The sequence below is a fragment of the Ascaphus truei genome, chromosome 5 (assembly GCF_040206685.1).
Source record: "Ascaphus truei isolate aAscTru1 chromosome 5, aAscTru1.hap1, whole genome shotgun sequence".
Taxonomy (NCBI): Eukaryota; Metazoa; Chordata; class Amphibia; order Anura; family Ascaphidae; genus Ascaphus; species Ascaphus truei.
In genome coordinates, this window is record NC_134487.1 from 163,788,280 (window position 1) to 163,813,717 (window position 25,438).

Below are 25,438 nucleotides of genomic sequence, written 5' to 3' on the forward strand. Positions count from 1 at the left end.
GCCCTACCGGAAACCCACAGGCCATCTTCGCCACTGCTCTTCGACAACGCTGCCATCGGTGCCCCTGAAATCCACAGGTCACTTTCTCCATTGCGCTTAGACGACTCTGCCGCTTCTCGACCGGAAATCCAGAGGTCACTTTCTCCATCCCTCTTCGACGACACTGCCGCTTCTCCTCTCCTGGAAATCCACAGGTCACCTCCTCCACCCTTCTTCGGCGATGCTGCCGCTTCTCTCCATGGAACCCCCCTCTCATCCTCCATAGCACCCATCCACCCAGATGTCCACAGCACGCCATGCACAAGAAGCAGCTCATTAGACCGGATGCTGAATGGGATAAGTGTGGATATCCCCGGGAACTCTATTGTGCTGGCAAAGATAGATCTGCTTCTGGAGACCATGCTAAATATGGATCAATGGATGCAGAAGAATGGATCAACGGATGGAGAAGATGGATCGACGGATGGAGAAGATAGAGACTGACATAGCGGGGATACATAATTTGCTCTGTGTTCATGTCCCTATATTCCCGATGCCGGAGCAGGAGGGTGGCATGGATGTGATGAATGGGACCTTTGACCACCTTCCATCACCAAGCGCACCCTCTCCACCAGAAGATTTTGTGTACATGTATGCCGTTGAGGAGTATAACATGACAACCCCGTCAAGACCACGCCAGGAGACAACACAGTGACCAAGACAGGAGGAAAGCTTCCTCCCAGACAACCTATCCTCGCCCGCCTCCACAAGCACACCCGCTCACTGAAGAACACCCACTTCCAGAACCCAACCTACATTCGCTTGCATCGATACGGTGCCCGACATCATCCTGCGCGATCTGCCACCAGCACTCAGGGAGAAGTATAGGGTGATGAGTGCTGGTGTACCCCACAAGTATGCCTTGTTACTTTTTAAGCACCATGTGTCCTACTTGATGTACTGCCAGTGGGCCTTCAAAGTGAACTATGAAGGAAATCGCGAAAAAAAAGGCGCTTCCTGACAATTTAAGAAAGACCATTCTGGAGGAATTGTGGCGCTTTTTTTCAATTACAGATCCTTTAATGAAAGGCGTTTGAGACTGCATTAATGGCATTTTGTGCCATGCAAGGCATCGGCCATGGAAGGACAATCTGGTGGGGTACGAATTTGCGTGAGTGTTCAACTGTTGTTTATTTTTTGTAAATGTTCTGTTACAGTCCCCGAGGATACCCTGAAAACCGGGCCTGTTTGCGGCCCTCGAAGACAGGAGTTGTGCAGTCCTGACTGACCGCTCTGCACACCATCCTACCGTAAATGTTTTGACTTGCTGTACTTTAATAAAGGAGATGTTGCGTTTTGTATATTTTACTTTCTGAATAAAGAATTTTTTTTAAATCAGGTAAGACCATACTGTTGTGCTGTACTGTACACGTTTTGACCTGCTGTACTTAAATAAAGGAGATGTTGCGTTTTGTATATTTAACTGTATGAATAAAGATTTTTTTTAAAAACAGGTAAGACCATACTGTTGTGCTGTACTGTACATGTTTTGACCTGCTGTACTTAAATAAAGGAGATGTTGTGTGTTTTAACTTGTATTAATAAATAAATGTTTGTGTTTACTGTACACATGACCTGCACAATTCCAGTCCCAGAGGGCAACAAATAGGCCCGGTTTTCAAAGGTTACCCTGAAAACCGGACCTGTTTGTGGCCCTCGAGGACAGGAGTTGTGCAGGCCTGACTGACCGCTCTGCACACCATCCTACCGTAAATGTTTTGACTTGCTGTACTTTAATAAAGGAGATGTTGCGTTTTGTATATTTTATGAATAAAGAATTTTTTTTAATAACAACATGTGACTGTAAACCATACTGACTGACTGACTGTAAATGTTTTTACTTTCTGTACATAAATGTTTTAGCTAGCAGTAAACCTGTTGATGTTTTGAATTGCTGTGCAATTAAAATGTTTTTACATTGTACAGTATTTGTAAATAAATGTTTTTGTACTTACTCCACCAATAAAAGAAAATGTTGATTTGTTTTAAATTGTTCCATTGGCTCCTTTGATACTGTAACAAAATACAGTGTTTCTAGAATGTACACTACTGTCCAGGCATACTGTACTGTATACTGTAGGCATGCTCAGTACTGTACATCACAAGAGTATTAAAAAAAATACAAGACACATACTGTATGTACTGGTATAGAAGACACATATGTACTGTAATACATGTAGAATAAATGCGTACTTTTTATTTTCTCGGGTTTATTATACAGTAAACAGTATATAAAAAAAGCATTGTATATAGTACGGTTTGAAAACATCAGCATACTGTTTCTGGTATTCTATCCTAATCAATAACAACGGCCAATAAACTGTAGACTCCGGTACGTGGTTTTTTAAATCCGATTCTGCAATGTGCAAGCATTGTACACGAAGCGATATTATCCATCCATATCCATCAGATGACAACGTTTTCTTTTCTGAGGAAAAATATAAATAAAAGTTTTACTGTGATGGTCAGTCCCCCAAAGAAGTTCCCAGTCAGTCCCACCAATAATTTTCTCGGGGGGCGTCTCCTGTTCACATGCGCATGCGCCTACCGTCGCTGTGATGACACGCATATGCGTTTCAAGAAGTTTCCAATGCGCATGCGCCTAGCTTTTCACCAATTGTGCAGTATCTACTGTAGAAGCCGCTCAGCCAATGATATAGCTTACAGGAGAATCGCTTGACTTTTGAATCGCACTGATATTGATATTTTCAAAATAAAAAAACAGAATAAAATACGGCAACATTACTCACCATATAATTTCCCAATCAGCTGGCTCCGGGCCACTGCCAGTCCAGTATTCTTGATCAGGTAATGTAGATTGGAAAAAAACGAATCGCTGAGTCCCAAAAAAACACCATCAGCTCACCAACTGCTGGAAATAAAACCGTTTATTAAGACTACATAAAAAAGGAAAATAGGACAAACAAAAATCTAATACATGCAACCTCCCTGTGCTGTGACGCACTTCCGGCACTCGTGAGCTCCACGCCGTCGCTGTGAGGAGGTGAAGCAGACCACTGGGACCATCGCGTCCCTGCTGCCAACAGGACAAGCCTACACAGACCCAGGAGTGCTACAGGAGGGAACGATCGAGGTATGCATACTGTCCCTCGATCACAGTATTTTCCCAGGTAGCGTTTTTCCATTGGAACTCCTTGTTAGTCTGCTCACTGTCCACAGACTCCTTCCACAGCGAATTTCATATAACACCACCGTATTGAACTCTCCTTGCTGCTTACCTCAGCTGTCCCACACAATACTATATTACCTTCTGGACTCTTCTGTTTTAGAGCTCACAGTAGCCGTGTTATAATAACAGTATTCTTGATCATACACGTTGTTGACAGGGACTACTACACCTGTAGTCAGCTGATGAGGCTGGAAATTGCTTAGGTACATGCAAGCTTGCTCGAAACTATACGGCTCAGGCTGCAGGTATCCGTGCGTGGACAGACAGCAAGGGTTGTCACTGACGGCCGGACCATTATTGGATGCCAGTGCTGGTGCTGGTGCATTGCTTGCCAGCGACTGTCGTTTCTTAGTTGGTTTTAACACGACCTTTTGCCATCTGCATGATCATAGATACAGGAAAAACCCGGTGATACACACCAATACCCTCCAATAAATTCAGGATCAATACGCTAAAAACATGGATCGCTACATAACTTTTTCCTTATTGCACGCTTCCACAGATGAGGAGCTGGCGAAAATTTGTAAAAGTAATAGTTTTCGATAAAATACTGATACATTTGAACAACTGTTGCCATCTTATCATCTGTTGCATTAATCGCGGCCCGTACGTTCTGTCGGGTTTTTGGAACACGGGCTGCACTTGAACACTCATGGCGGCGGGACTCTGGAGAATAACAGAAACTGGTGCTTGTCTTTCTTTAATATGAAAAGCCTAAATTGATACATTATTGTAACCTCTTCCTTCAGTCCCAAGGCCAATTTACAATAGACCACTGTGGTATCTTTTTTAAACGAAACACCTGCAAGTCGACACATTACTGAAGCGCATGCGCATTACAATTCATGAATATCTGCCATCTGGCGGACATGCGAAGAATTGCAACCTATTAAATCCGAACCATTCTCAATAAACGCATGAACTGCGCGTCAACCGCGCATGAACCGCGGCTGAGAATGCTTCATGAATGCGGCATGAACCCGGTGAGAACCCGGTGAAGTGCGTAGCATTCGAAAAAAAATCCCGGAAAAATGCGGAGATATTGGAGAATAAACGGGGGCGCGACAGTACTTAGCATTTTCATGTACAATAAACAACTGAGATTGAGGGTTAGCGTCTATCCATATTTTGTGAAGTTGAGCAATCAGAGGAGTAATAAACCAGTTTGCCCCTTTGTTTAGCGAAACAGCTCTCCAGATCAGCAATTTCTGAGTGAGTTTCAAAGTGGATAGAGAAAAAGAAGCAGAAAAATATAAAGAGGGGAAGGAAGGGACGGGGAGAGGTGGGGTAAGAGAAATGGTGGGAGGGTTAGGGTATGGTTGAGTGGGGGGGAGATGGTGAGGGGAGGGAATTCCACCCTTTTTCTCCGATCTGATCATCACCTTCTTATTTTAATGGGTCTACAGTTTTTTTTATTTATTGAGCGATAATTTTTACCTCTTACTGGTTTCTATGTTTTCGTAGCTCTGAAGCCCTGGCTCCCACATCTTATAAAACTGTTCGGTAGTTTCTTTCAGTTGGGCTGTTAGTCTTTCCATCGATATTGCTTTGTTTATTTGTTTAGTTACAGTTCTTCTGGAGGGGGTGTTAATTTTTTTCCATGCCGCACCTATGGAACATATTGCTGCTGTTGGGATAGTGGAGACTAGCCGCCCCATGGATGGAGTGAGATTTTCTACTGTTTAGCCAACATGAAGGTCATCGGATTTAGGGGGATTCTTAATTCTGTGACATCTAATAATATGTTTTGGATCATAGTCCAGAATTTCTGAATTAGCGGGCATGTCCACAGGATGTGGGCCATATCTCCTCCAAGACCACACCCTCTTTAGCATAGATCGGGGGTCCCAGGGAAGATCTGACTCAGCCTACTAGGAGTTAGGTACCATTGAAATATAATTTTGTATGTATTTTCCTTCGGTATTTGTGCAGATTGAAGTTTTAGATGCCCATTCCCAGATATCCCCCAAGTCGTCCTTATCTATCTCCACATTGAGGTCTTCCGCCCATTTAAGCATGTAGTTATGGTCCGGTGCATTTACTGATGACTCTATTCCCACATATATTCCCAATATCAGTGTCACGATAATTTACAGGGTTATAATATACACCAAATTACTGGGTTGAATTGTGATACTGTATGATAAAGAGATTTTATTCCTTCAAATAAGGTGGACACACAATGTTGGACAAATAATAAACGGAATATTTACACTTACTTAGGAAGTGGACCATGAAGTAGCCAGGATTCAGGCTAGCAATTCATTCAGCAATACAGGATACAAACGAAGAACACTGGGTAGAGGGCTTACAGTCACTTAAATAGATTTTAGCCTCTACTCCTTAACATTGGGACCCAGGTATTGGAGAACAATTATCTGGACCCAATTAACTCTTTCCACGTGGGAAGCAGCTGGTACATGCCTCCCTGGTAGGTGGGACATGTGCACACACTGTCAGTCAGAGTCCCATTTAGTGCACCCCACTCTTAAGACTTAGTCTGCCATATGTATTTCTTCACAGAGGAAAGGCTGACTGGAGGTGTGATTTGTAGCACCTAATAGTATATAGGTAGACATAAAGTCCATGCATCGGTGCATAAGAATACAATCCACAGGTAGATAATTTCATCAGTAATCTTCTTTGAATCCCTTGGTAGTGAGCAACATATATTAATTTTGAAAACATATTCTATTATTGCTCTTAGGGTATACAGAACATCGATAGTATACAAGATAATGATCACCTGTAGCTCATGATATAGTAGTCGCCTTGGTAGGCTAATAAAAGTGGGATTTATGGGGTACTTGGGGGACACAACAACCCAAAGGTAAAAGTGTACCCCCGTTCACCACCACACTTAAATGAAACTACTTAGAACATACAGGATATCTGGTATTGGAAGATGTAATGAAAATCCATGGATAACTCACTGTTAAAGTAGAGGCTCAGCGGAGCCTATATCCAATAATTGCAGGTAGTAGCTCATCCAGGCGTGCATCCAGCTGTGGTAAATGATAGCAGGAAAAGGCAACCTTATAAGAGGAATAAGTGGAGCACTGCAGGCAGGGTAGGGCGCATGTAAAAACGGCACACCATAGATAATAAAAAATCTAATTTATTAAGTGACTGGAGACATCCCAAAAAAACAATATATACTCTTTGACAAAGGGCCACGGCCCGAAACGCGTCAGAGTGAACAACTCTGCTCCTTTTTGTGATGTCTCCAGTCACTTAATAAATTAGATTTTTTATTATCTATGGTGTGCCGTTTCTACATGCGCCCTACCCTGCCTGCAGTGCTCCACTTATTCCTCTTATGAGGTTGCCTTTTCCTGCTTTGTAGCACCTAACATACACAGCCAGGTCCTGCTATCTCTCCCCCTGCACACTCAATCTGGGGGGTGAAGCCTTGATCCGGACAAAGCACGCAGACTCATCGGCGCCTGATGACTCATTACAGTTCCACATGACCAGGAACTTTCGTGGGCTAATTGGGTAGCCCTGACAATACAGAAATATATCACAATTTATATATATATATCAAAAATACTCCGTTCGGTTAATCTGAGAGGGCTGAAACCTGCCACGCAATCCTGATTCGGGGGTCTGTGCCTCGTGGCCAAATTTCAGACTTCCAGCTTTCACGGAACCGGAGATAGCAATATTGGGTTTTAAAACCTCATGTTACACAAACCACAATTCAAAAACAGCAGTAATTGCAACAGCCCTGTATCCTCTGCATAGGAATACATAACATTCTGTATGTCACTGCAAATGGTGGCCAAAAGGGTGGGAAGGGAACAAAGGGCCATAAACATTCAAACACAGTTAATCCCTTCCCACCCGGACTGATCCCAGTGTAGATGTTTGGTGCAATCACGTCACAGGGTGGGAACACATAAAATAAAGGGGAATACATTTTGTGCTAACGCAGGGGACTGCAGAAATACATGTATACGATTCCATTAACCCCTCGCATCCTGCACAATTGTAGGGGCTGCCAACTGGGGGGTGACCCCTTTATTACACGCCTGGAAAGCCCATCATGACACCTCCCCTTCTCAATGGGTGTCTTGCGGCCCATTACCCCACCCAGGCAATGGGTCACCACTGGCACCATTGAAGAACACAAGTCCAGAGGGGTTTTCTTTGAGAGAGAGTTCCTCTGCATTGCATTGCTCACTGTCCCTGTTAGGTTGGATAGTGAAATCCAAATCTTGCAACGCAGGGGTCCAACGTAACAGTCCCACATTCTCCTCTTATACCCTCTACAACCCACCCAATGAATGGTGGACAGGGGCCACAGCGACGGGCCCCCCATACAAATATGGCAGTCCTTTGCACAAAGCCTAGAAGGCATCTTCCCAGGCAGGAGACTAGCTAATAAGCACAGATCGTCGCTTTCTTGTCGTCAATCAGGATGGAAGTCACAACCCCCTCTTGTAGGGACCCCATCTGCTCTTGCCCTGGGACCACCTGCAAATTCTCCTGCATACCTACTCCTACATCCCCTACCATATTCTCCCCTAGGGCTGTCCCCACCCCGAGTGGCATCACTGCTACACCACAGAAGCCACTGGGAATGCTGACCACTGCCCTTTCCCTTGCCCCCTGGGTTAAGGGAATCCCTCAGTAATCCTTACTGGGATTCCTAATGCTCAGATGCTTTGCCCCTGCCCCATCAGCAATGTGGGACATGAAACAAGCACCTGATACCCTCTCTGCCCTGGGCTGCCAGTAGCCCACACAGAAGTGGGTAACATCCCCCTTCTCAAGCACTGGGGCTTCTGAACCAATCCAAGAACTGGAGATGGGTCACCTAACTCTAGGGCCAGCATCTCTCCTCCCTCCTTCACTATGCTGCCTTCCCCTGTGAGCCCTGGGAAATCAGTCATGGGTGTTTTCCCTGGCATGTCAGTACAAAGGGTCCTATGCTTTTTAAGCCCAGCCCTAGCTTCTGCCTTCTGCCTGACACTCCACTGACCCCCTATCTCCCCCTGCTCCCCAGTGCCTCCCTGACTAGCCTCCCCTAGGACCAATACCTCTCCTCCTTCAGCTACCTCTGGCTGACCATCTACCTGCAGCCCTCTCTCACTCAGCTCCCCCCTAGGCAATCCTAACCTAGTTACAGGGACTACCTGTGTGAGCACCTCTCCCTGAAGCTGTCTCCCCATTACCGAGGATGAGCCCAGGGACATCTGTGCAGATGCAACCGCCTTAGCTCCTGGCTGGCAGGTATCCTTGGGGTGGTCTAACTTTGCCACGGCCCCTGATACCTCCAGCCCATAGCAAGGCTGCAACAGGGAGGTTCTAATCCGAGAGACCCCCTGATGCTCTGCCAGGGTAATGGGGAAGCTTAACTGCCCTACCAGCTGCCTTTCCTCCCCGGCTACCACTAGCCCATCCAGCCCCCTCCTAGGCAATTCTATCCTAGCAGTGCTAACACTTTTCCCTGAAACGGTTCCCTCATTACTGGGGATGAGTCCAGGGGTATCTGAGCAGACATAACTGCCTTAGCTCCCGACTGGCAGGTATCCCTGGGGTGGTCTAACTTTGCCACAGCCCCTGATACCTCCAGCTCATAGCAAGGCTGCAACAGGGAGGCTCTAATCCGAGAGACCCCCTGATGCTCCACCGAGGTAATAGGGAAGCTTACCTGTGCTAGTTGCTGTCTGTCCCCCTGGGGAACCACTAACGGTCGCTTACAGGTCGGCGCCTAGTCTACCCCCGGTATCCCTGTCTTACTATACAGGGGCCCACGGGGCCATAGGTAGTAATCAGGGCCCTCCCCTAGCTGAGACTCGGACGCCCGAAGTCCCATACCTGCCAGACTGAGGTCTGATGGCACAGCATGCCTAAACTGAATACCCAACTCTAGCAACCCACCGGTCATTTCTACAGGGGGAAAACTGGGTACAGTAATAGGGAACAGTAAGTCATTATCAGTCTGCGACTGGGTCTGGCTTACCTCACTGGTCTACTCAAAGACCTCTGGAAACATAGGTTCCAATTGCAGGGGAACTGGGGTGGATTCCACTGCGCTCCCTGATGTCGGGCTCCTAGGAATCGCCGCAACTGCAGGCAATTCCCCAGCAAACATGCAGGACGCTGGTTCCAGGTCACTGCCAAGGCGCACCTCAGCAGCTACCCTGGACAAAACTCCCTCCCCCCTCAAATCTTCTGGCTGCACCAGATTAACAGCAGCACCCAAATCTGGCACGCAGCCTGCTTGCCGGTCATCAATGGTAACCCTCCGTGTGTGCCTGCTAAGGTCATCTGCAGGCTGCATCTCGATTGATGCACTTGGACATCTTCTGCTTGCTGCGGCTGGCATGGGGGAGACAAGGGCAGGTTCTCCGTGGGACTTCCCTGTGGGGGTTGTTTCCACAGCTTGGCTTGCATCCTCTGTGGGGGTCATCCAGACACGGGCATCTGACCCCGTAGAAGCTTGTGAGCGGTGCCCCTGATGAGGTTCTTCACCCGACAGCTCACTGTCTGGGCATTGGGCTTTGATGTGGCTCTTCTTGTGACAAATGTAGCACCGTCTCTCATCTTGAAACTCCGCGGTAACCAGGGGGGGTCGAGCGATTTTCCCCAGCATCACCTCCAGTATCTGGATCCGTTGTGCTGTAGTTGCCCTGAGCAGTGTCAGCAGCTGGAAACGCTATGCGGTTGTGGACCCTTCTCCCAATGCGATCAAGAGAGTTAGGAACTCAGGGAGGGTGAGTCCGGCCATGTAATCAGCCAGTCTTTCAGCCTCCACGGATGCCAAGCCACCAATCTCCAGGTGGCTACCCATGCCCTCCCAATCTCCTTGCAGCCCCAGGGCTAAGTTAACCCTTAAAGCTCACTCCATAGCATCTCCCACTCACAGGGGAACTTGCTTGCTTGCAGTATGATTGTGACAAATCTAATACAGAGTGCTTTTCCTGGTAATGTACAGGTTAATAAAAGCTTCAATCAGACTTAGAACTATGCAACTAATTTTGACAGATTTATTATAAATCATTCTTCCTGGTAATGCACAGGTTATTAAGAATTTATATTAGTGTTAGGGACCCTTGAGATGTGGTCTGCCGTGTAGTGGCTCAGGGGCCTACAACACTTTGGCCAAAATGTTAAACTAAAAGACCATTTTATTTAATAGATATCTATACATATATAATTAGGCACTGTACCATGTAAATGTTTCACTGGATGTGCACTGAGCTCTGTCTGTGTTTCATGTTCTCTCCCCAATTAACTCTTGCCAGCTCACGTGGGAAGCAGCTGGTACATGCCCCCCTGGTAGGTGGGACATGTGCACACACTGTCAGTCAGAGTCCATTTAGTGCACCTCACTCTTAAGCCTGAGTCTGCCATCTGTATTTCTTCACAGAGGAAAGGCTGACTGGAGGTGTGGTTTGTAGCACCTAACATAAACAGCCAGGTCCTGCTATCTCTCCCCTCTGCACACTCAATCTGGGGGGTGAAGCCTTGATCCGGACAAAGCACGCAGACTTATCGGCGCCTGATGACTCATTACAGTTCCACATGGTCAGGAACTTTCGTGGGCTAATTGGGTAGCCCTGACTATACAGAAATATATCACAATTTATATATATCAAAAATACTCCGTTCGGTTAATCTGAGAGGGCTGAAACCTGCCATGCAATCCTGATTCGGGGGTCTGTGCCTTGTGGCCAAATTTCAGACTTCCAGCTATCACGGAACCGGAGATAGCAATATTGGGTTTTAAAACCTCATGTTACACAAACCACATTTCAAAAACAGCAGTAATTGCAACAGCCCTGTAACCTCTGCATAGGAATACATGGCATTCTGTATGTCACTGCAAATGGTGGCCAAAAAGGCAGGAAGGGAACAAAGGGCCATAAACATTCAAACACAGTTAATCCCTTCCCTCCCGGCCTGATCCCAGTGTAGATGTTTGGTGCAATCACGTCACAGGGTGGGAACACATAAAACAAAGGGGAATACATTTTGTGCTGACGCAGGGGACTGCAGAAATACATGTATACGATTCCATTAACCCCTCGCATCCTGCACGATTGTAGGGGCTGCCAACTGGGGGGTGACTCCTTTATTACACGCCTGGCAAGCCCATCATGACAATCAGGCCTCTCTGGTAGGTGCCTTTATTGCAATATGTTTCGAATTTTGATAGATTGGGGAAGCTTGTGTTATGAGAAATTGTTGTGCGGAAATGTCTAATTTGGAGGAATTTGAAGAGATGGAAGTCTTGCGTTTGGTACTTGTTTAGAAGTTCCTGGTAAGGCATGATCTACCCCTTTCCACCAGGTTAGCTGCTATTTTGATATTCAAATTTTGAAATTGGTTGAATTGTCTTTTGGGGCATCCAGGAGGAAATTCCGGGTTTTTGAAAAAAGGGGTAAGTTGATATGGGGAGGACGCTAATGCATATTTCCCCTTGTTTTTGGTCCATATATTCCATGTACACTCCATCGATCCCAGGGCAAACCTCCCTGCTAGAGTCTCCCTGATGCCTGGGGACCACAGAGATGCTGTGAGAGATAGGGGTCTCACGTAGTAGGATTCAATTGCTAACCAGCAGCAGGTTGTTGGGTCGCTATTCCAGACTACTACTTGTTTTAGTTGGGCCGTTTGATTATATTTAATAATATCCGGAACTCCTATGCCTCCACTTGCTCTTGAGGCTAGCATTACCGACCTCGCCACTCTCTGTCTTTTATCTTTCCAAATAAATTGAAATATCCGGCTTTGTATATTTTTCAGCTCAGTTGGGGAATATTTATCTGGAGGGTTTGAAAATTATATAATCGTCTTGGAAGAATATTCTTTTTGGTGGAGATAATTCTCCCTATCCTGGATATCTGGAATTTATTGTATGCTTGCAAATCTTTTTTAATTTTTTCAAAAAGGGGAGGGAATTTACACTGGTAGAGGGATTCGTATGAGTTTGCAATCTTAATTCCTAGGTACTTGATATGGGTGGAGCTCCTTTTATAGTTAACATTCAATTGTAGCTGTTTCATTTTTGAAGCTGGGAGCGTTACATTTAGGGCTTCAGATTTATCATTGGTAATTTTGTAGCCCGAGACTTTGCCAAATTGATCTAAAAGAAATTGGAGAGTGGGAAGGGACGTTAGTGGGCTGACTAGAGTTAATATAACATCGTCCGCAAATAGGGAGATCTTGTAATTTATTCTATCAATGAGGATTCCTTGTATATTGTTCTAATCCCTAATTTTCCCCGCTAGGGGTTAAATTGATAATGCAAAGAGAAGCGGAGACAAGGGGAGCCCTGCCTGGTTCCATTTTTATCACAATTGGATCAGAGTTTCCCCCAGGAAGTTAACGTACGCTGTGGGCTTCTGGTTAAAACACCCTCCAGAAATGGGCCCCCAAATCCAAATTTTAGCATAGTTTGATCTAGAAATGACCATTTTATTCTTTCAAACGGTTTTTATTATTGCCTTTGTACCGGTGATGTGCACGTGGTCAATGATAATTAGGATCTTTCGGGTATTGTCTGAGGCCTGTCTACCCGAAACAAAACCTACTTGATCGATGTGTATTAGACGTGGTAGAATTGGGTTCAACCTGTTCGCCAGGATCTTACTAAAGAGAGGTCCAGAGGGAGTGATTTTCTTTGATGTCTTTGAATCTACAAAGCATCTCCTACATCCCAGCCGACATGACAAGCGCCTGACCTCTCCAGCCCCCAGGCGACTGGAGTAAGGAACCACCGCGGTAGGAACCACTGGCCTTTTGTTTGAGATTTGTCAGCCTCCATCAGCCTCAGGGCTGGATCTCCATGGGAATGCCTGTGGTGGGTGATCAGGAGCAGCAGGCGGAAAATGTACGAGGTGATAGACTCTGTGGGGTTAGGGGAAATATCCAAATTTAAATAAGGGGCATGTGCACCTGAGCTCGTTAACAAAGTTCAGGGCATAAACCGTCTTTTAGATGTTATTCTTTGCTTTTCAGTCTTGAGGATTTTGTTGTAGGTTTTCAGATCCCTGTTTTGGGGTATTTTTGGCTAGTCAGGTGTTCCGAAGCTCGAGGGGGCCCGTGTTATTTGCCACTCTTTGGCCTTTTGGCTGTTATTCTTGCATCTCTGGTACTGCGATACTCAGAGATCTCAGGAACAATGAGGATCCCTCAGGTCGTGAAATAGACATATATTTGTTATTCTTAAGAACCACTAATTTAAATGGAAAACCCGATCTATAGTGCACTCCGTGGTCTTTTAATATTGCAAGGAGGGGTTTCATCTCTCTGCGTCTAGTGATTGTGACTCTTGAGAGATCACTGAATATTTGAACGGTTTCGTTTTCATATTGTAGGTCTCCTTTTCCTCTACTTGCTGACATTATCTTTTCTTTTGCAGAGTAGGAGTGGAGTTTCACAATCACATCCCTACGTCGTTTAGGGTCTTCGGATCTGGGACCTAACGCTCGGTGCATATGGTCCATCTCCAGGTGGTGCTCATTCAAGTCAGGGACCAGCATGATGAAACATATTATCAGGTAAGCCTGAAGGGCATCCGGCAAGATTGATTCTGGAATGTTTCTGATTCTCAGGTTTTGCCTGTGATCTCTGTTTTCTTGGTCTTCCAGAGGATCTTTCAGGGCATTGATTTCATGTCCTAGTCTTTTAATCTCGTCGTCTGCAGATGACTGAAGCTGGAGTGCTTCTTCCATTTTGGATTCTAGTCCATCTGTTCTCTGGGTCAGAATGTTTATGTCTGATTTTATTTCCTCTATAGCAGTTTCTAAATCTTCTTGGAATCCTTTCTGTTGAACAATACTTCCATATATTCAGACCGGTGTTTAAAACTTGTGGGTGGGTAGCGGGAGGGGTATTAACTGCTAAGGTAATGAAGGGGTTAACTCCACCCGCAGTCCCCTCGCAAGTCCTAAACACCCATCAAGGGCCAAACACCCCCTTCACCCACCCCTGCTACCCACAATAAGCCTGGCACAGGTGGTTAACCCCCTTCATTGCCTTAGCGGTTAGCTACTAAGGTAATGAAGTGTCTGTAAATGCATTTTTCCTTCATCTGATGCATGCTGGGGGTCTCCGTGGCTGGTATTAATGGGTATCAGCTCCGGAGACCCTGGCATCAATCCGAGTCAGGAAAAGGCCCTGATTTTTTATGTCCCCTCTCTCGCCACTCCTCGACGCTTCTCCCTACCTTCTTGCCAACCTTTTGAGGCGGAACGATTTGGAGATGAATTCTCAATTCTAGAGCGGAGAGAAGCTGCGAAAAGCTGATCGGGGCTGCTAGAATTCAGCGAGTTTGAAAAAGTGGTGAACAGTGTCAAAAAGTGCCTTTTCGCCGTTTACTGCATAGACCCCTTAGAGTTCTAATAGCCGCACGGAATCTGGAGAAGTGTAGATTTGTTGTAGGTTGTAATACCTTTTTATGGCCCAACAAGATAGATTGTCTTCCGTGAATCTAAAATATACAGAATACATTTAGCTAGTTGCCATTTCCATCTCTGTCTACTATGTACAACTGATCACGAAAAACTATACATTTATATGAATATATAATTGGGTATATACATCAGAGCATTACAATGTGTTAATTTATATTGCTCAAATTTCAATTGCTCTATAACGTCTCCTCACGTATCACCCACCATACCAGGTTTTAGGAATAAGCAATGCACTTGCACACAGGTGAAAATCTCTTCCTTGCCAATGAATACAATTCGGCAGCGAAAGTGTTACATTACCTCTGCTATACTATGCAAACATGGTGCAGTTTCTTTTCAGGTGACTTGCTCTCTTTAACCGATACAGATAGCAAAGCTGTGCCATTGTTCCAGGTTTTCAGCTGGCTTGCAAAAAAAGGAGGCTATGTGATCATTAAACAATTGTGCTTGTTTTTACAGGCATGTTTGAAAAATGTCCTTGCACTTAAAAATTCAAACGTACCCTCAGTGCAGACGAGAGTTAAAACTTCAGCAGATATTCTCTCACTTCAAGTTGTTTTGGTTCATACCTATCAATGTTAATGTAATGATGGATATCAAAAATTACCGGTTTATATACATAAACGGTTCCTGGAATTGCCATCAACTAAAGTGTGGTAGCTATTGCTATCTCCCATTTAATTGAATGGTTCACCGCCCACTGTATACACTAATGCACTGTGGAGTAGTGTTGGCCAAACCTCTCTTTGGGATACCCCAGCGTGGCCATGTCTTAGCGTTATGCAGCTAATTACACACAAAATAGGTGCAACTGTGTGTACCTGGTAATTCATTGATTATTCCTACAGTCTGGTCTGGATGAGGTTACCGGGAGGAGGGTGTTGAGAAACATTGCTGCAGTTAATACTCCCTATTTTGTAGTTTAAAGTACTGTTAATGCTTCGGGCCTAGGCTGTAACAACACTCTGTAAACTCTTGCTTTACTTTTAACATCAGTATAGTGAAGAAACACATTATATAACAAGTCTGTATTTGAACATTACAAAATATCTCGATAATCGTAACATATACTGTACAGTAGCAAAACACACACCTACTTTGCTTAATTTCTCCTCTACTGCCCTCGTACAAACAAGGTTTATTCAGCAGTGCTACTTACTTAAGACGTTTGGAATAGATTGCTGTGTAAGTATATTAATTCATTTTGGCCATTGGTTCCGAATCTTTTTAAGTTTGCCATCCCGAAAACTTTTGTTTTACCTTTGCACTCCATATTCTGTTTTCGATGTGCAAAAAAAAACAAATAATGTCCAAGATTAGGGGACTAGAACCATGTAAAAAATACGGCTTCTACAAGGAGTATATTCATTGGTTTACTGATCTGTCACCGTGTGACCCCCTTTTTTCAGTCTATTAATAACTCAATCCCCTCCTTTATCTTAGTCACAATTGTTTATCTCCCAGTGTCTATGTTACAAAAAAAAAAATCCAGCTGAAAGAAATTTATTTAATTTTTTTGTTCGATAAATCAGGTGCTATTTTTTAGCAGCCTAAATAATTTGATAGATAAAAAGCCATAAGAAACCAGTAGGCATGGGACCAATAGCATGCAGAAATTCTACCTGCTCTGAACCTGTTTGCAAGTAGGGTAACTTAGTCCAATGGATTCTCACCTCTTTCCCATCCCCATAAGAAATATTTTGCCTCTGGGTCCCCCATTCTATGTTCTGTTCACAAATCAAAATGACCAAGATTTAAGTGGTTCAGTCCCTAAAAATCCCTTTGGTAAAGAATGAGAAATTTATTTAGGTAAATATATGAATTGAGTAATTGATGCAAGGAAACTGCCCTTTTCTCTTTGTGACTTTCTCTCTGACCCAGTATGTAATTTTGCCATCCTGTCTTTGTATTCATTCTCTCTCTCTCTCTCTCTCTCTCTCTCTCTCTCTCTCTCTCTCTCTCTCTCTCTCTCTCTCTCTCTCTCTCTCTCTCTCTCTCTCTCTCTCTCTCCCTCTCTCTCCCTCTCTCTCCCTCTCTCTCCCTCTCTTTCCCTCTCTCTCCCTCCCTCTCTCTCCCTCTCTCTCCCTCTCTCTCTCTCTCTCTCTCTCTCTCTCCCTCTCTCTCCCTCTCTCTCCCTCTCTCTCTCTCTCTCTCTCTCTCCCTTTCTCTCCCTCTCTCTCCCTCTCTCTCCCTCTCTCTCTCTCTCTCTCTCTCTCTCTCTCTCTCTCTCTCTCTCTCTCTCTCTCTCTCTCTCTCTCTCTCTCTCTCTCTCTCTCTCTCTCTCTCTCTCTCTCTCTCATCTTCATTTACTTTTTGTAAAGCAGTTGAATTTTTATCTAAAAGTACATTTGAGAAAAAATAAAATAAATAGTATAAAGTTTACAAACTTCAATGAGTATCGCATACATTTGGTTGCAAATTGACTTTTACAGTAATTGTTCCTTTCATTGCTTGAATATCCATCTTCTTATATTCATTCAGAATCATGGAAGTTGAAAATACTACATGTGACTTTTTAATTAACAGACGCAAAATCAGCATAAACAGTTCTCATTGTTATTTTTTTATTATTTCGTTTAGACATTAAATGAAATTGTCCAGCCTGGGGTAAAACACAAAATAATTGTTAATGTATAAGCCTGAAGATAAACACACAAAGCAAAAGGTTCCTTAAGTCTTTTTTTTTGTCTTAGATGTACAATCCTGATTTAATTGATTGACAATGTGCATCAAATGAAAAAAAAAAAAGTATTTTTTCTTACCAATTAGTGAATCCCTGGAAGACATTTGTGGGAGACTGAACTTCAATAAACACTGTTGTTGAACATACTAAAAGTGAGGCAATTAACTGCAACATGCCCCAAAGAGGATTGTCAAAAGTTTTTACAAAATCTCTAATGAGACAATCGGGATGGTGTAGCTGAGGATTGAAATATATAACAAGGTTGTCAACATTGATAGCATTTTGTGATTTAGTCTGCTGTTTGTGAGCAAATTATTAATACTGATAGATAAGAAAGAAGCGGCTGCTTAAATGGAAAAACGTAAGGTAATTAAAAGGTGCCTGCTCCACAAAATTAGAAATGGGCGAACTTGTCCAAACCCATTCCCCGGATTGTTTAGACCAAATTCGTCACCCACCCCTTCAATTTAGTAGTGAATCCGGTTCTATATCCCCTAAAACCTCCCTCCAAATCAATTAAGGAGACATGCCTGTGATGAAAAAGGAGCACACCTGAGGTACCTGGGAAGATGTGGCAAAACTCATAAGCCCCCAAAACATAAATGTATATTTAGAACAAACACTTTTGTTCCAAGTACTCATCGAAGGAATGATAGAAATAGATTATATCACATTTTTTTTTTACTGATATGTAAAGATTATACAAGGCAAACAACAACAACACATATCCATGATACGCAAATGACTGCTATGGACTAAAAGGCAGATCAAATCACAAACTCCTATGTTACATAATGCACAGAGCAAAAATTCTAAGTGGGGGAAGGGAAACACAATAGGATAGATAAGGGGAAGAAAAGGGGAGAGGGATAATGGGGGACAAGGGGGGCAACATTTCGGGCTACTAACCCCTCCTTCAGGCCCGTTCCCTTAGATCAATCCGATCTAGGTACTTCCCTTACCCCTGTTACAAACAGGTGTCCCCGAATAACATGAACAAAACATCAATGGATTCAAAAAAGGGTAATGTCTTTAAATAGATATCCCATAGGGGGGTATTATAAACACCGATTGTGTCTGACATTACCTCTATAAGAACAGGCTGTCCAACAAAATGCAGTATAAATACTATGACTCCTACATCTAGTTCACTCAAACAGAATTAGCATTATGCTAATATATGAATATACCACTACTGATATGAACACAGACTATAGCAGACAATTGCAGTATGAACTCTAGAATTGGAAGCAAACCTAAAACTACTCATAAAAAGGCACTCTAATACCTAGAAGAAACAGTAATCTCTGAGCGAAACAACATAGAGCTAATGCACTAATAGCCTGGAGAACCACTGGACTATAGTAGATAATGTGGCAAGACCCCTAGAATAACAAACAGTCTCCAAAGTCCAAGAGAATGTCAAACCAGATCAGTAAGCTGCCAGGTGTGAACTCCGACTGCCTGAGAAGAAATAATAATATGTATGTTATAAATAAAATGTGTGTTATAAATAAATGTATATTTAGATCTATATTAAAAAAATTATTTCTCTTAAAAAAAAAAAAGCCAAAAAATAATTACAATTTCAGCACCTAATAATCTCTTATTCACTATACTGTATGGAGATTCTTGCTGCTCCCCACCAAAAAAGGTACTAAGCGCCTCCAAAAAAATAGAAAAATACTTTTTCAATGCAAATAGTCTTTGAAAATCTGACCCTGCCAAATGTCAGGGGGGGAAATTGCATCATCAGTGATCACTGCATGTATCTGTGCTTCTCTCCCTCAATTTAGGTAAGACTACTGTAGCACTAAAAGGGCAGCTCCAGTACCTTTCACAGATGACTGACAAGCCTCAGGGTCTGGAACTATAGATTTACTGGGACAACATGGATTTTTTTAAATTCCTGCAATGTTAGGGGAAAGCAATGCTGTGTCAACTGTTTCTTACTGCTCTCAACAGGCTGCCTGTTATAATTGTCAATTTCTTTTAATGTACTTGTACTTATCCACTCTCCCCTTTGAACTTGCTCTAACTATATTTCCCGCTTTTCCTATTACTTACTCCTTTTCATTACAAACATCAATATTTAGTTAGGAAGTATTTAATACCTCAACTGATCATATACCTAAATACTATGGTGTTTACTTGTTATATTTACAACCAGTACACTTTTTCATACCGTATACGTAAATAACTTTGGTGTTTTTATATATTTACTTTTTTTGTATTACAACTATTTATTATCTTCTGTCAATGCCTTTTATTTCTTATAATTAGTATGGTTACATTAAACAGGTCTATATATTGCTAATGGTTAAAATTGGTGTTATATTGAATTGTACTATGTTATGCTTCCAATTATTTGTATAATTCTTATGTAACCACCCCCCCCCCCCAAATGGCATCTTGAAGAGTATCATGCTTTGCAAACTATTCATAATCATAAAAGGTGACAAAATTAATTGATTTTATTTTTACGACAAATACTTCTACTTACAGTATAGAAGAAATAAAGTACCGTATGTGCTCAAACCGATAAGTATGGAGTATGGAATTTAAGGTCCTCAGTGCTGGGAGGTTCAGCAAATAATTATCTTGCTATTGATTTAAAATTCCTCCGGCACTGAAAATTAATTAATACAAGTGTGGACACTTAGGAATAGATCCACAAAGCTCTGTTAAATAGGGGCTCATAACGTGACATTAGCTGAAACAGGAATGGATGTTGAGTTAACATGCTATCCTCAAGGCTAGCTACACGCAAAAACTATGTCTGAATTGAATTTACTTTGCATAGCCGTAACTTCATGTTGTTATTGTAGCATAACGTTGTGTTCTCTTCCAATAACGTGACATTATCCCAGTTTTGGTGTTACTCCTATCCAGACCCCAAATTAGGGCTCTAGCTGAACTAAATAGAGAGAGGTGAAAATATATGCCAGGAAATAACACTGTTATATAAATGAGGCCTAACTGCAAACTTACACCCACAGGCATGCAAAAGCCGTATTTCAGTGTCTGGCAGGGAGTAACGCCAAGTTTAGGTAAAACTTGAGAAATGAAACGTTAAGTCCCTGCGTTTAACCTTAGTGGACTTTAGTAGATATGCAATGTTATGTAAACACCTAATTTGAATATTATTTGCATGACATTATCCCCAACATCTATTATAGTCAACATGGGTTTAAAACAGCGCTTAATGTTATTGTCCTCTGAAGATATACCATTAGTCTTAGCGCAAAGTTACGTTAGATATGTCAGAAATGGATACTCTTTGGCAATTGATTGATTATTGCTAGCAACAAAAATCTGGATGCTGCTCCACTCAGTGAACTAGGTATTTGTAGAAGGAATTAGAGGTCATTCCAATGTAATGATTCTAAATGTTATATATTTACTGCACCGACACACTTTATTCGAGCAAATACCCAGTATGTACCTGGCAGATACCTGGAATGCGCCGCTCCTCACCTCTGACAAGCCCCGTTGCGTTTGCCTTCCCAGCCATGGTTCATGCCTGGCTGACGGGCGGCTGATCTGTTAAATGATAATGATTAGGATTTAATAGGCTGCAATGCTTTGCGTGTCTACCAGATGGCATAAATTCCTGAATTGTAATGCAGTATATATATATATACTGTGCAGTATTGCAGCCAGTGGGAATAAAATGCTTCAATCCCTGCCTGGAAAATAACCCAATGCACTCGGGCAGAAAACAGTCACAAACCTCAATACACCCGGGTATACCCGAATTCGTGGGACTAGCCGAGCTCGAATAAAGTGTGTCGCCAGTGTATATGTTTAAATTTATTCTACTTCTAACAAGCAGGAAAATCGCAGGATGGAAAAATGGTTATAAATAAATATATGAAAGCAAACACACGTATCCACTAGTTATAACTATTGTACTTGATTCTCATCATTAGTCATGCATTTTGGCAACAACTCCTTATCAAGATTGTAATTCAATAGTTCACTAGAGTTTATTCTTATTTTTTCTAGGAGATGCTAATTAACTGTTTTTGTCCTACGTCTCCTCTTTGACTCATGCAACCAATATATTACCCATCTTGACCTTGCTTTTATCAGCTTCTCAGCTCTGGTCTATACTCATCACCTTTGTTGTACATTCCACAAATATATATTGCAGGCGCGAGGGGCCCAATTAAATTATTAGAATACTGGAATGTATTCTGGAGTACTTCTACAACTAGAAATGACTAATACTGAGCTAGAGCAGTTACTATAATAATAAAGAATAGCAGCATAGATATCTGTACTATAATTCTATGTTAGATTCCGTTTGTTTGTATGTCAGAAGCATAAAAATCTCACAAACGGCACCACGTAGCACATTGAAACTTTGACTGGACATTCTTCAGCGGATTTGTAGGTCAACGCAACTATTTTGAGCTTCCAATGTCACTCACCTCCCAAATTATGGACATTCTAAGTTTCCCTCAGCAAAAGCAGGAGCAGGGGGTGGGGGCGGGGCTACTAAGGGAGGGGTCGTGTCCTTGCCTGGATTATGTGCAGGGGAGATGTTCCAGCGGGGAGGGGGGGAGCGGGGGGAGATTTGCCAGTGGGGAGGGGGGCAGGTAAAGTGGGGGGATATGCCACAGCAGCACAGGGAGATGTGCCACCAGCGGGTGGGGGGGGGGAGGCTGGGGACATGTTCCAGCAGTGGGGGGGAGACACACACACACAAAGAAAGACGCACACACATATACACACACAGACACACACAAAGACACACACAGACAGAGACAAATCTCACCCCTCACTACATCCAGCAGCGGGGGTGGGAGCGGGGGGTGGGGGCTGGAAATTTATTCAATATTACAATCCCCGGATGAAGCCGGGCACAAAAGCTAGTATCTCTATATAACAGACGACAGAGAAGCCCAATGCTATATCAAACATGACAGAAACACACAGTAAAATACTTATATATTCTCTTGAAATAGGGTCATTTAGTTTAACCATTTGGCCAAAGCGTTGTAAGCTTGCGAGCCAAATCAAAGCAGACACCTGTTCGCAAGTCCTAACACTACCAGATAAAATACTAATATACCTCTATTAGGATTACAATTCTCATTTACCTCTATTAGGAGGGAGAAAGACCACAGTGGGTCTATATCGAGCAGAATGAGGCACTTGCAAACTAGGGAAGTGGGGAGGGGCGGGCTTAAAACCTGGGAAGGAGGAGCCTTCACTACATCCAGCAGTGGGGGGGGTGGGGCTGGAAATGTATTCAATATTACAATCCCCGGGTGAAGCCGGGCACAAAAGCTAGTATCTCTATATAAGTAAGAGTCATTATGTGCATTGTCAGTCAGCTCTCCCTAGCCACATACAGTATGCCCATTTTTTGTCCTCACTTTCTTTCATGATAATGATTATGTTCATCTTGAAACTTTATGTATCAAGTTGCGTACACACATCACGTACATACTTACATTTCAATGCATTACAATACATTACAATACATTTCAACCACCTAAACCGTGTCTATACAGTACTCAGTCTATTGTGTTAGGTAACCCTTTATGATCTCAATCCAAACACCGCGATGGGTTAAAAAGCATTTCTAATCCAGGTATCCCGATGAGAACAAATAAAGGCTGCAGACTTCATTCAGCTGTTAGCAGTAACATCAGGCTTGCTAAGGAGCGACTTTTGTAAACTGAACCCAATCACTTTACTCAGTGACAATTGTACATAGCTTTAATTTATACACTCATCGGAAAGTCCACAAATCTATTAACCCTTTGTTCTTCAGTTACCTACCTCTTCTGGTGATCAAATTGCATGAAAATATTAAGTATCATTCATACACTCATACATCTACTTTACTTTTTCTTACCATGGCACACAATGTGGATGGGATTCACAGATTCAATAAAGTAACCCGCGAAGCCTCCGCCTATAGTGTGGTTGGTCCCGCACGGATGGTACTACCTTCACAGTGTCCTTGTATTCGGTGTCTGGTCCCAGACCACCGGTGAGCAGGAGACCGCCGTGTCCAGTTTGTGTCCATCACTATACAGATACTACAGGGCTGTATCCCTATCATATGGGCCGGCCCCTGCAGCAACCACAAGCTGAGGGGAGTCGGGGCCTACGGGGGTGATTCTGGCCTAGTGCAGGAGTCACAGACCCCTGCACATACCTTCAACCCCTGTCTAATCCCAGCACCGACTGACTGTTCTTCCTGAGCATGCCAAATGTATTTTTCCCAAAGGCAGGGGATCCGGCCGCGCGATTGACTCCCTGGCGCCATGTGGTTACATGCCCCTCTGCCTCATGGGGGCTGTAGTCCCTTGTGGAGCGTCTACTTCATGCCACTGCGTGCGCATAGTGCACTGTGCCTGCGCGACTCAGTAATGGCCGCCGTTACCCTTCTGCGCATGCGTGAACCTATGTGTGTGCGCACGCACCTTTTACATGGCGGCGCCCTGCAACTGGAGCCGCCGCCCAGCCCCTCGCCACCCACAACAGCTCCCCACAGCAGTGGAGGTAAGGGGCACACTGAAAGCCCAAGGGGACCTGGGTCTACAGTATGATTAAGGAAAACCTTATATTCAGGTACATACACAAATTGATACCACATCCCAAACAATAAAATGAACAAAACAATTGAAAAAATAAATAAAGTAAAGTGGAGAAAAATATCTGTAAATCATTGAGGGTATATTAAAGAAGTAAGACAAAAAGAGTAGTTTCAAGAGATTAGCTAACTATAGTGCTGTAATGGAGACTAAGGCTCGTCCTATAGTAGGTGCGTGCGAGCGCGCTTGTGCGAATGCGCGTGCACATGATGCACTCTTTTTGTGTGTATGCTGTGAGCGAAGGTACTGCGTGTGTATGTGTGTGTATAGATTGTGTGAGTTAATAATGTATTAAATAATATTTTTAAAATAAAAAAAATATGTTGCACAATAAAAATAATTTTTATTTATTCAACTTTGACACATAAACACACATACACACATACACACATACATACATACACACATACACACCCATACATACATTTCAGCGGCGGTAGCGGCACAAAATCTTTCTTTCCCTGTCTTCCCCCCTGTCGGACGGCTCCACATTCACTGCCGTGTGCGCACGTGGCACCATTATACAGTAGAAAGGCTGACCAACCACAGCCAATTATAAGTGCCGCGCATACGGCGGAGCACGCGCGGCCACTATATAACAGCCCTAAGTAGTACCAAAAGTAATTTGAGCCTAGAGTGCCAAATCCCTACGTAAAAATAATAAGGAACAATATAATATCAGCGCGCTACTGCTAATTAGGCCCTGGGTTGCACTCAATGCGCAACTGCATGTGTCGTCAAAATAACCCAATGCACGTTTCACGAGTTCAGAGAGCAAATAAGATAGAGAAGTTATTTATTTCATTTTCATAATAGCTCCAAGAGAATGGGTAAAATCTTGGAGCATCAAGTAGATGTATCTTATAATAGAAAACAGTATCGCACTTCTCTTATGCTAATGCCAAGGGCTAGAATACCAAAAGATAATACTGCTAACTTTGATTCACCTTTGTTAATTACCCAATATAATTGGGATCATAAATTAGTTAAGACAGCTGTCCATAAACATTGGAATGTTTGCGCTTAGATCCTATTCTTGGTTCAATTCCAACGACCAACCCAGTAATTGTTTTTAGGAAAGCCCAACATCTCAAGTGCATACTGGATCCCAACCGCTTAAAATATTGATGCAGGGCCTCTGAATTTGAGGGTCAAAGTGGGATTACAATAAAGTTGGAGCGCAGAGAGAAAAGGGGGGTCTTAGACAAAATCACTTTAATGGGTAAAATAACATTTAAAACTTACAATTAGTAAAGCTGCATCGCCCATGGGGTTCCCAAGCCTGTCCTCACTAACACTGCCTCCCTCGGCAGTGTCCTACTGCGAGTCGCTGCCCTGCTACAACCCGGAAGTAGAAGTCCAATACAGGGCTCTCTCGCGAGATCACTACTCAGGAAGTGCTGGCTCTGGCTGGATAATAGAAATGAACCCCCGATAGGCTATAGGTACCACTCTCCAAGACCGAGTGTGTACCCTA